The following is a 14,144-nucleotide window of genomic DNA, read 5'->3' on the forward strand; positions in this document are numbered from 1 at the left end:
TTTGAAAACTAATGTTATCTTTTCGTACAGATAGGCAAAATGTCACACGAAAGGTCCATTTGAAAAGTCTGAGCTTCAAGAAACAGCAGCAGCACGAAAGTATAGAAATGATTTAAGATAAAACAAATGGTTGTGATATTTTCATACATTTGTTTAGCAGATAGGGTGAAGAAACTTCATTATTATTGCTTTCTTAGCAAAATGTTACACATGGGTCACCGTCAGTATTTTCTCTAGAGGGAGATGAATACCGGATTTTAATGATTCATAAAGTTACCTCTAATTTATAATTTCTCTTTCATTGTGTCCTCCTAGTGGCTGAGCAGTGAAGCTGAAGGTTTGTAACACCAAAAGTCCGGATTCTGATATTCGTGGTTACTATATAACTATTTTTACAAACAATTTACTATTAGATATTTTAACTAATGCTTTATTAATTTTTTTATTGTAACTAATAACAGTGTTCTGATAAACAAAACATACGCGTCTTCTGTTACTAATCTTTTGCATGCTTGAAGAACCACATATAACAATTTCTCCTTCTTTAAATCTCTTAATTTTGAAAAGTTAAACACAGATGCAGGTTTTGCAATATAATTATGAAATATGTTATTTTGATTGAAGGCTTAAAACAAATTAGTGTATGACAACCATATCGTAAAAACAAAGAAACAACTTGAAACATTCTTACAGAGTCCAAACAGGGAGAAAGAAAAAAGGAAGACAAAGTGACAATATATACTTATATTCGTTCTTTAACGCCAAACTTGTGCTGAAACTTTATTTTTTTGAGATTAAATACTTAATTTTATAAAAAATATAATAAATACATTTATATTTATATTCTTAAAACAGACTGAATGGATTTTGTATTAAAAAGAACAACTTATTAAAATGATTTAATTTGAATGATAGCAACTAGAAGTATAATGATAAATTTTAAAAATATTATTATTAAGTAAGAATATAACAACGATACATCTAAATATTACAGAATATGTCTATAGTTGTAGATATTTAAGTTCAACTATATGAATATATGGAGAGAAGAAAATTTAAAACAGAGAAAAGTATTAACTCTTGTTTCCAAAGGCTGGCTTTTCCTGATTTGCGGAATCTTCGTTTGGAAATATAAATGTTTAGAATTTTAATAAGCGTCGATGTTATTTTTCTAAATCATGCAAATTTAACACGCTTGGCTATGCCGGGCCTAAAAGTAAGCAGTTTGTAAAGTAATATTATTGGTTATAATGTTTACGTTACGTCTGAATATTGTTATTTAAATTTTTAAAAAATTACTTTAAAGCTAACATATGAATTCAGAACAGATACAAATCTTATTACTAAATACCTCGTGAGGTCACATTTATCGGATACTTTCAAACACATCTCTTTTTGTACCGTGGGGCCACAAGACAGAAAAAGACCAACCTGATGTACTATTTCGATATTGATACTTTAGTACCGCGTTGATTCTCAAATATATGTTGATGTTGAACGCGTATTAAAGAAAAGGAATGTTGAATGTTCACCGGATTAAGGTCCGTGGAAGCAGCAGAAGCAATACTTCCCCAACGTATGTTAAACAAATATTTAATGCCAACAAATGTGTGACGTTATGAATTTACAACTTATTCATATGGATGCATTGCGCTAAACCGGACATAATCAGTAATCACCTTGTAAGGGCGAAAGCACTGTTGGGAAGAATCTGGACTACAACTCGTAAAATGCTTCCTATTACAGTTAATTTTAGTTTTTCCTACTAGAAAAGTATTTCTAATCAAAATCATTTTTGTAACATAAGTAATGCATGCTTCTTACATAAATACTTTTCTGAATAAAAATTTCAAATTCATACTTGTAATAAAATAAAACAAAACATATCTTTAATGTTATATTGGCCTCTCCTTTGGCATAAAGGAAGCAACTACCTGATCACTTTACTTCAAAATGCACGTAAAATTTCAAATTAGTGACAAGTTTAATGATTTAAGTAATTTAATATACATACTATAAAAAGTTAAGTGAAATAAATAATTCGTAAATAAATTAGTGTTTCGTAATTGCTATTTTGTAAATTAATATACACAATAAACAATTCAAATGTAATCAGAAAAACTATGTCGTAGTGAATTTTCTTGTGATATTTGGAAATTTCCGTTTTTCATGACGTGCACCTCGCTCTCGTGAATGTTTGTTACCTCTCTAATATCACGTCATGATATGCAGGTGCTTCGGTCGTTGTACTAAATGATACTGTAGTTTTTTATATGCATATTTTTTTTATGAAGTGTCACTCTTCAGGTTTGAACATAAGTAGTAACCTCTTCAAAGAATGTCAAAAGGCCAGTAATTCAAGATCTTTCCCTGGTAAAATCATGTTAATTGTCCGATAAAATTCTAAACTTTGTTAAATGATTTTGCAAATTATCTTTTATGGGACAGTCAAAACCTGTTTCAAAGAGTGATGGAAAATTAGTGAGTCGATAAGGTTCATACAAAACAAAGTAAATATTTCGTATCGCATTTTCTACATAAGCAGTAACCTCGTCAAAGAATGTCACTTACGGAAGGGCCCTAAGGGTATTCAACACATTTGGTGATGAGCGTTCCAGCGATACACACACACACATATTTTTGTCAAACTGTGGCTTAACTTAGACTTCTGTCAAGGTAAAGAACCTTAACTGGTTGGGAATAATGTAACTTTCAACTAATACAGTTACTTAACAGTTACTAGTAGCGTGAATTACGGAAAAAATATATTTATTAAACAACTTAATTTCAAAACAATTCAAACATAACTTAGCAAGTTGGAAATCGACAGACTGTATGGGTTTGTTATGCAAATAATTTGTATAATCGTACTTCGAGAAAACATGAAAATATTCTTAATTAAGAAATATTTTAAAAGGACCATCATTAATACAGTAACTGGTACACAACATCAACTAATTATATTTTTCAGCCTCTAATCAGAAAGTACAACTCATTTAAACAATTATTGCACAGGTATAACGTAATTTTATAAATAATTATTGATTTCATTTATTTATAGAAGCACAAAGATGCACAATAGGCTATCAGTGCTCTATTTACCGGAGGGATAGAGGCCCACAAGTTAAAGCTATAAATCTTGAAGTTTACCTTTTACAACCAATCTGTTCTAACAACATTTATTTTATTATCTAAATAATCGAAATTTACAGGTCTGACAACTCTGAAAACGTAACATTTTTCAAAACAACCATTTCCGGTTTAGGGTCAATCTGTTTTGTTTTTTATAGTTTATACCATGTCAGATAAAAACTGGAAATTTTTGCACGTTTATAAAGCTTGGTTTCTTTTGAATTTCGCCCAAGAACTACAAGAGGTCTATCTACACTAGCCGTTCCTAATTTAGAAGTGGTAGATAAGAGTGAACGTATCACTGCTAATTCTTCGGCTATTCTTTTAATAACGAATAGTGGATTGACCGTAACCTTATAACCCTCTCACAGGTGAATGCTTTAGTATATGTGATGAGGGGGATTCAAATCCGTGACCCTCAGGAGGAGAGACGAGCGCCTGAACCACCAGGCCAAGCCAGAGCCAAATGAGCTTTGAAATAGGTTTCGATCAAAATTGAGTCGTATTAGGCGTGGGCACAACAAGCTTTATCAAGTTTAATATAGTTTCTTATATTTCAACAGACCGATGAATTATTCTAAGATATAAATATCAATACAGTTTAATCTTTCAAGCTTTTATAACTAAGAAAAGGGTTCATACTTGTATTAAAAACACTTTTGAATGTGTGTATAACTTTCAAAATACAAAGAAATTAACTAGAAACCAAACCTTTTCCAGTAATTATCATTTTCAGACACTACGGATGATACAAGTGAAATATCTTATATCATAATCTTCTCTAAATTGAGACAATATGAGCCATCTTGCAGCAACACTCAAACGAATATTAGATTTCCAGTGGCTTTTATTAAGAAAAGAAAATATCGTTCTAGGAAATATTAATTTATATAACGTTCGCCCTTTTGACTCAGTTTCCTTTAGATGAAAAAAAAAATTTAGTCTGAGAAGTGTAATTAATTCAGGAAAGTAAATGATATACTAGAAGTTTTTAATATAACTATTCTCTCGATCTGTAGTCTCACATGCAGTTACAGTGGTTTAAGCCTTTTTTTTAACAATTTGGTCCTTTCAATAAAGAATTCGTGTAACGTTCTATAAAAAAATCTTAACGTTTCTTGATGTTTATCTTAAAGTAAGCGTTAAGGAACGAAAGAGAAATAAATAAATTAATTTTATAAAATATCTATCATATAATTCTTCAGTTTTTCGCAAGCGTTCTCAAAATGTTTTCCTTTATTTTTTATTTGTGAAAACAACAACAAAAAACATTCTAAGTACCCAGTAGGTGTCACTTATCAAATACTCAAAAGATACGAGTCATACTTTTGTATAAATATATTTTAAAAAATTAGTTTTACAAATAAACAATAAAGAAAAAGGAAAAACAGTTTCAGAACGCTTTTAAAACTGAAAGCATAAAATAACTATTTTATAAAATGAAATTATTTATTCTATTTTCGTTTCACAACGCTTATTTTAAGATATGACTTATGACTTTTGTAATTACCATGTATTCATTTATTCGGTGTTGTGAGAAAATGAAATAAAATGTATATGTTAAAAACAGAAAAACCATTCCAACTTTGTTTTGGTTTTTTATTTACATCATAGATCTCTGAATCATAACCTTAACTATGATTAATGTTCCATCAACTGCATGAATTACAATAGTTTGTTTGAAATATGTTCCCGGTAATACTGCTCTTTAGACCAGCATATCAGATAGGAATAAAAGAAAGTGAAGGTAAATAGTTACACAGTCCCTAATAATATGAGAGACACATACTTCGCTTCACTTCTTCTTTGCGGGTATTTGGGTATGTTACATTTTTAAATACCTAGGAGGGTCAGGACCTCTTCCTCCATCCCAAGCTTTCATGCCGGCTATTATTATGTTGTTGTAGTGCTTTTAGTCCAGAGTATCCCATAGTACTCCGGCCCTTTTCAGGGCAATGTCCATGTATTGTCTTGATTTGCCCTTTTTTTATTTATCTATTTATTTATTTTCTCTTTTATTTTATTTCTATTTATTTTTTCACGTATATTCTTATATAAATATATATTAATTTTCCCCCCTTTTTTCCATGTATATTTATCGGAAAAAATAAAATAATAAATACAGAAAAAATATAGATATTATACTAGTTTTAAGCATCTAGTGCATGGTGCCAACTTGATTTATGTTTCTTACATATAGATTCATAGGAGAGAGGTACTTAGGAGTATGTTCGTCATGTACGTAGTGTCTGTCGAGATCACACATTAAATGATTTTTATGTCAGTTCTTATCAAAATAGTTTAGTGCATTATGTAAGAAAGAGTCTTTAAAATATTGGTTCTACGTTTGTATTCTTGTGCATGAAGTACTGCGTGGTACTTTGTAGGCTGAACTTAAGATTAAATTTTGTATTTTTTTGTACTTTCTGTAATTGTTTTTCTGTTATGTTTATCCAGGCAGGAGATGTGTATTCTATTATAGGTCTAATATATATTTTGTATATTTTTATTATATTATCAGGTGATGTACCTTGATTTTTACCTGAAAGGCTTCTTGCATAATTTGCTCTTTTTCCAAATTCTAATCGGGATATTGTATGCTGTATCCACGTTAATTTGGTATCGTCAGTTAATCCTAAAAATTTAGCAGAAGTAGCAGTTTGCAAAAGTGATCCATTCATGTATAACATAGGTGGATCTTTTTTCAGTTTATTTAATCTGCAGAATAATATTACTTGGGTTTTCGGAATATTTATTTGTATTCTGTATTTCTGGCAGTATTCTTCTATATTATTAAGGACTGATTGGAGGTTTGTTGGTGCAATTGAAGGAGTGGGGGGCACTTTTCCAGACTGCTACATCGTCAGCAAATTGTGATGCAAAACCTAAATTTAGGTCCGACAGTGGCATATTACTCACATATATGATAAATGAGATAGGACTAACTACCCCTCCATGCAGGACTCCTGCCTCAAGTGAAAAGGGCGCTGAGTGGGCCCCATTCACATATACTTTACTCGTTCTATTGTCCAGAAAGTTAGATAGCCAACGAATAATTCCCTTGGGTAAATCCATTTCCGTTAACCGGTGGCATAATCCGTTATGCCACACCGTGTCAAATGCTTTCTCTGTGTCAAGAAAGCAAGCTACAGTGCATTCGTTTTTGTTAAAGCTGTCTGTAGTTGTTTCTATTAATCTGATTAGGTTGTCTGTAGTTTGTCTGTATTTTCTAAATCCATTTTGAATTTCGGGTAATTTTGAATTTACTTCTAAGAATATAGAGAGTTGGTTCCTAATTATTCTTTCTAAAATTTTGCCAATGCAAATGGTTAGGATAATTGGGCGGTAGTTGTTTGGTTTCTTTGCTGGCTTTCCTTCTTTCTGGAACATTGATATTACTGCTTCCTTCCAAGAAACAGGGATATATCCGGTTAATAATGATAAGTTAAATAAAACTGTACCATGTTTTAGAAGGATGGCTTGATAACCATCTTCTCCAAGAGCTTTGTTTTTTGTGTTTTTGAAAGCTGTTAATACTTCCGTAACTGTTATATCTTTTATTAGTTGATGAGTGCTCCAGTCTATTGTTTTCTCTGGTTTTATTAATGTGTTTACTGGGAATTTTGACATGTATATGGTTTTGTTCTGTTCAATGAAGTTATTGACTTTATTATAGAAGTATCTGTTTATGTCTGGTTCATAATGTGTTTTGTACGTGGTCTTTAAATATCTCTACTTTTCCTAGGTTAGTGTAAGCTGTTTTGTCATGTGATTCGAGTGATGAGTACTCTCCGTTTGTTTTTCCTGTGTTAGTATATCCTTTCAAGTGTGTCCAGAATTGCTTTGGAGCTATTTTGTGATTTAATTGTGAGCAGAAGGTGTCCCAACTGTCTTGTTTTTCTTGTCAGATTTGATGTCTTATTTTATTTCTTATAGTGTTTATTTGTGTCTTTAGTGTTGGGTTTCGATTTTATATGTACTGTCTGCGTAGTTTTCTTCTTCTTTTATTGGGTGTATTATTTCTTGATGTGGTTGCCTTATGTGTGTTGTTGTGGAGTGTTTTTGTTTCGGTATTGAGCTGTTGGCTGCATGTTTTAGGCACTCACAGATTATATGACTATATGCATATATATCTGATGCCTTCGTGGCATACGAATTTACGACTCGTATTATACGAACACAGACACAAGTCCAGTATTTCACTGCTGCCACGTGAGTGCGAGATATGTGTCGGTGTTGCATCATTTAACAAGATCATATTAGTTTCAGCTAAAAATGTATAAAGTATTTTACCATTACATCTACAGTTGTATGTGATATGTTTACTATTTAAATCTCCTCTAATTACTATATTTGGGTTGTGATTATATACGGAATGTAATAGATTAGCATTTAATACCTTGCTAAGCGAACAGTAAATGCCCGCCACTGTTACTTCAGTATTATTTTCATTTCTTACGTTTATTATTACTGATTCATGATAGGAAGGTTGTCTGAGTTCCTGAACTATAACTTCAGTTTTATACAACAACAATATTACTCTGTTTGAATTTCTCGTATCCTTTCTATTTTGCCTGATGATTAAATATCATTTTATTTTGAATCTATGGTAGTTATAGAGAGCTGTTTCACTAATTACAAACACATCTGGTTTTATGGAGTTGGTTGTATCTTCAATCTCATGTTTCTTGGAAGCAATAGTACCCTGGAGATTGATGTGTAGTACTGTGAATTTATCCATGGTTGATAGAATTTATGACATATGTTAAGATTTGTAGTAGGTATTTTTGGATGTTTTTCGTAATTATTTTAATGGTGACGCCTATTAAACTGTTTTCATTATTTGGGTTTGTGTATTTGGCCATTATTTCAGAGAAAGTGGAAGTAATGGCATTGGCCAATATGTTTTCAATATTCATTGGTGTGGTTTTGTGGGTGACTTCAGTTGTTTTAAATAAATCTTCACTAATTGTTGGTGGTTTTCCTGATTGTGTAATGTTTTTTTTTTACTGTTGCAGCATATGAGTTTACTCGTGTGTTTGTGGTGCAGGTTGTGTTTTCTGGTTTCTGAATGTTAGTTGGTTTTGATTGATCTTGGATTATGTGTGTCTTTGACATGTTCGTGTTTGGATTTTTAAGTTCGTATATATGTGTCTTAATTGATTTATATTTTTGGCATTCTTTATAGATTGCCGTGTGTTCTTCCCCACAGTTACAGCATTTAGGTTTGGGGTTTTGTTTAGTGCATTGTGATATGTGGTGGTTATATCCACAGCCTACACAACGCGCAGTTGCTTTACATGCTGCTGCTACATGTCCAAATCTTTGACATTGGTAACAATGTGTTACTGATAGTGTTTTGGTTTGTTCTACAGTGTATCTTTGATACCACATTGTGATACCATTATTTATGAGTTGTGTTATGTCCTGAGTATTGTCTGCAACTACTTTAATTAAGTTTGTTGGTTTTTTTTGTTGTGTTTGAAGTTATGCGTTCAACTGAAATGTATTTTATGTTTTGTTCTGTTAGTGCTTCTTTAATGTATTCTATGTCGATGGAGTAGTGCAACCCCGGATTACGAAAGATCTGGGTGTTGAGTTAACATATTGCTAAGGTGTATTTATGTCTATAAGGCTCTTATGTTCAAAGTTAATGTAATTTTTTTTATTTATTATAATATTTTTACTTTTCCATACATCAGGTTTTTAAATGTCACTCAAAATAATATTTCAAAACAAGATGGAAAGATGATATCTTAAGAATAATATCTGATGATTATGGATGATTGGGTTATTAAACTATACTTTTTTTAAGTTTTCACTGATGAATATTTGAACAATATTTCTCAACCTGAAGAGTTGCTAGACGTAAACAAGCTTGAATAAAATTATCATATTAATTCTGAAATTGTTAAGAAACAACTGGGAAGTTTAAAAATTGCAGAGTACGTTAGCTAGATTATATACACAAGTGATTTGAAAGAGGGTAAGGATTAAATATGTAAATGGTCGACAGGTGCTGGAAGGTTGGAAACTGGTTAGTGTTACTCTTCTTTCCAAGGCAGGAGACATAAACTGTCCATGTAATTAGAGTCCTATTGATTTCACAGAGTTGGTGGAAAGTGTTTGAAATTCTGTAAAAGATTTTTTTGCAAAGTCGTTTATCAAATTTTAGTATTTTGTTGGGTATTGATCTTCATTTCACAAAGAGAAAATCTTGTCTTACTAACCGTTAGCATTCTTTGTTTACTGCTTATATAGATGTGGATGTGGTCTAGATTTTCAGCATGTGAAGTAGTCTCTTAATTTTGTAATTAAACGATGAAACATCCAATTCTAAGTAACACCTGATATGAGTTATCAACAAATATAAATATTTATTCGTTTTGTAAAAATGGAAATTTAAAATACTTACGACACCTGCAAATGATTTGCAAATTAGATGATACTTTAACATTAAACTAAGTCCTGTATTCTAGTTTAACAACCAAATCAGCAAAACAAATACATACACCAAAAATAATAATTAAACAAAACTATATCATCTGTAGGGTTAACTAGTTACCTCATACAGATTATTAAATTTAATTATCGTTAATTATTTATAAAAATTCTCTACATATTTTTTAATATAGCATTTCCTTACACTAGTAAGGAGTTATTTGTTTTAGAATTTTGCGTCAACGTACAAAAAGGACTTTCTTCACACCTTGGTCGCTAATTATGAACTAGTAGACTGGAGAGAAGTATTTTGTTGTTTTTTTCTTTATTTATTATTAATCATAAACTCATAGAAATAGTTATCTGTGTAGAACAAACCACAGGTATCGAAACCCAGTGTTTAGCGGTGGGAGTCGAAAGACTTATTTGGGAGTCACAGTTGGGTAGATAAAACCAATTAATGATTACCGGGTAAAGTCTACTTATAACTCGTTTGATGGTAAAACTGTGTAAAATCAATTTGGTACTTGGATTTGGGATCTTTATGAATAAAATCTTAATTTTGTATGAAAGTATGATATCAAACAAACAAAATATTTTGTTTGTTTGTTTCAGAACAAATACCACTTTAAGCTATCTTGCTTTGTATACTGTATAAAAATAAGCCTCGGATTTAACATAAACTTATTTTTGTCTTTTTTTTTCTTAATTTCACGCAAAGCTACACGAGGGCTATCTGTGCTAACTATCCCTAATTTAGCAGTGTAAGATTAGAGGGAAGGCAGTTAGTCATCGCCACCCACTGCCCAGTCTTGGGCTACTCTTTTTACCAACGAATAGTGGGAGTGGCAGTAACATTATTACGTCTCCCCACGACTGAAAAGGCGAGCATGTTTGTAACGGAGATTCAAACCCGCGACCCACAGATTGTGACTCAAGTGCCGTAACCACGTGGCCATGCTGGGCCAGTTTGAAACGGAGTATCCGCTTTTATAAGTACTATTAACTAGTAGTAATTATTAAAAACAATCATCAATCATGAAAACAAACCTCGTGAAATGTAATAAAAAGAAGCAGTAGATAGAATAATAAGAAATTCAAAGTGTTCACTACAATATTTACAAGCATTTCAGAGTTTGTGACTCAGTCATTACATATATTGTAATAAAAGGAAACCATGCATACTATTAATGACCTGTTAAAGACATATTTAGAATTCCACTTCGATGAACAAACCGAGCCATTTTTACAATAAAAGTAAAGTACAGACTAGTTATGGACAAAGAAAAAAACAAGTTAATCACATTAACGATTTTGCTAAAAGTCAAGTATAACGAATACGACTCAGAACACGCACTGTTTAATTCGTCACCTGTTGTTTTCCTTGAATATTTGTCCCCCCCCCCTCTGGTACAGAGGTAAATCTAAGAACATACAACGCTATAATCAGGGGTTCGATTCCCCTTGGTGGACTCAGCAGTTAGTCCAACGTGGCTTTGCTATAAGAAAACACAGGCAAACATACACACACACACCTTGAATATTACGATCCCCAGAGGCACCACGTCTACGGTCTTATAACACTAAAAACCGAGTTCCTCAATCCCTGATGGGCAGAGCACAGATAGCCCATTGTATAGCTGTGTCCTAAACAACACACAAACAAATCCTTGAATATTCCACATCATCCCTATTTTACGGTCACTTTCATACAGTAACCGTATCAAAATGGTTATACCGTTTTGTTCATGCTCTTAGTTTAGTCAGCTGCAATTTTATAAAATAGGCTGTTTATAAAATCATGTTCATGTATTACGTTACTGTTTGTCGAAGATCAAGACCCAACAACCCCTACAGTTTTTACTCTATGATATAAAACATGTGCTGAGATCCAGTTTCAAAGATGTATAAAATGGACAATTTGTGTTATGATCAGAACAGTAAAATAATCCCACATTTATTACTAGCTGAGGAAGAACTGTGTTACAGTATTATTCTAATAGAACGTTGAAACGTTTGGCTATAGTATTTCTTTGAAGCCTAATTAGTGATACTTTTAATTGCCTGAAAGGGCTACACATTTTGGTGTAATAAATACTGTATGCATGTAAAAGTATATTTACAGTTCTTATTAAGCGCGGCACAGCGACTCGTAAAATTGCTCGTAAAATAAGTTTTTTATTTCTTTATAAGCATAAAGTTTTAGCTTATAACTCAATTTGAGATAGACTAACTGTTTTGGACACGGGAGGTCCAACCCTTTAGATTTATGTATTTTACCATGCTCAAGATCTTTAGATCAATTTACTCTAATCGTGCGTAAAGGAATTTCAATTTGTTAGAGATTCTAACAAGCAATAAAATCTGATCGCGTATACGCGAACTCCATGCTTGGTATTTCCGGCACATATAAATGAATACATATGTAAACCAAGGATTATATGGTTACACTCGATTTCTCTGGCTTTAGTGAGTTAAAAGAGTCCAATTCTCTTTAATGTCCAGGTTGGTTAAGGCGTTCGACACATAATTTGCGGGTCGCAGGGTCAAATTCCCATTGCACCAAATAGTTCGCCCTTTCAGCCGTGGGGGCGTTATAATGTGCAGTCAATCCCACTATTCGTTGGTAAAAGAGTAGCCCAAGAGTTGGTGGTGGGTGGTAATGACTAACTGCCTTCCCTCTAGTCTTACGCTGCTAAATTAGGGACGGCTAGCGCAGATAGCCCCTTGTGCAGCTTTGCGCAAAATTAAAAAAGAAAACACAAATAAACTATTTTAGTTAAATTTAATTACTAGCACGAGCGAAAATAGCTTCCACGTTTCGACATTTTTTCTCCTACATAAAAGTAAGTCAAGGAGGGAATTAACAGGGTCAGATCAAATATGGCGTTATGAGTGTGACAGCTCATCATTATGGCGGCAAGCTACATAAGATCCGAATAGAAAAGCCAAAAAGACTTCCATGAAAGAAAGTATTGAATTGCATTTGCACCCTATCGACGCATGTAAAAAACTGGTGAAATTAGTGAAAATCTGTGCTTGGAAATTATTACAAAACAGCCTCTGTTAAAACAGATTGAAGATATGAATTATCTTTTGGAAAGAGGACGGTTTCTCCTTAGAAGAATAATAGGTGTATGTATAATCACATGGTTATCGTGTGTTTTAATCCTTTATCAAAAGGCACCAATATGTAGCACGTTTGCTCAGTTATATTCAGTACATTCAAGAACAGTGTGTGGCATGATCTTAGGAAAGGAAATTTTACATATTTGCTGAATATTCTTTTGTGCATCGCCAGTTTGATACAGAATAAATTTGGTTTCAGTGCTTTCTCTGATTTTTAACACACTTTTACCTTAGTATAAATAATATACAAACGAAAAAAAATAGGATTCAGAGATGAACTTACTCTACACTTGCCAACAAGAAGTTAAAGTTCCGCGACCATTGAGGATTCCCTCTTGTTTTTGGTATACATCGTTATTTAACTTAGAAACACGTTTATCAGACCGGTGTCTTAATTGAAGAACTAAACTGAAATTGACCCTTGGTCAGAACTTACCCTCTGTATTTCATCTCTCTGTATGTGTGTGTTTGTCAGTAAAATTTCTCAAAAACGGCTGAACGAATTTTAACGAACTATGACTCAGCTACAAAAGGATTCTGATGCATTTAGAGATAAACTTCCACGAGTAATATTAGAAGACAGAATGAATCTTGACTTACTGGACAATATCCTTATATAGTCATAAGTTACACTGTAGCGTCTTCTCGTGAGCATGATTTTGGCATTGGAATTTTTTTAATCATCTTCTTACCTCATCAGTTACAAGTTTTTGGTGATATTGATCATCAATCGAGTTATGGACAGTGTAAGATTATCAAGCTAAAACTATATTAACCATGTTTTTTAAACGATGAGACTGCTGATGACAGTTTTAATTAAGTTTAGAGATAGAACTGTAAACATTTTAAATTTTCTTGTCCTTGACTAATTACTGTAGTTTTCCAAGCAGAATATCACAGTTACACATATGGTTTTTCATCGTTACTCAATACGACCTTTCATAACATATTTTGTATAAGACATACATTTATATATAAGTATGCATAATACATAAAAATGTTCAGATACTGTTCTACGTGGAACCCAATAGCCTGCGTTGAGGCTTGTTAATAAGCATCTCATTGGAAAAAATAAATCAATGAAAGATTTTAATATGCGTTATTTTTCAATGGAATCCCGCACTAAGCCAGTTGGATACGAAGTGCTTAAAATACTGGTATTGTATTGTTTTATTACCACCTGTTAATTTATGAATGGTCTCGAGCGAAAGGACCAAGCAGAAATGAAACTGTTTTTTGTCTCATTCTTGAATGAGGATATTTGTAGTTTCTTCAATAAATGCTTTTAATCGAGTATTATATCTTAATTAAGTTTAAGCTAAATGTTACTCGGTAGCAAAGCTGTACATTTGTAGACAAAAGCCAGTAAAAACGGTGTGCCGATACTCGTAATGGGCAGAGCACATAAAGCCCATTTTTATACTCAACTGGAAACAAATCAA

Source organism: Tachypleus tridentatus, chromosome 6, assembly GCF_004210375.1.
Source record: "Tachypleus tridentatus isolate NWPU-2018 chromosome 6, ASM421037v1, whole genome shotgun sequence".
NCBI lineage: Eukaryota > Metazoa > Arthropoda > Merostomata > Xiphosura > Limulidae > Tachypleus > Tachypleus tridentatus.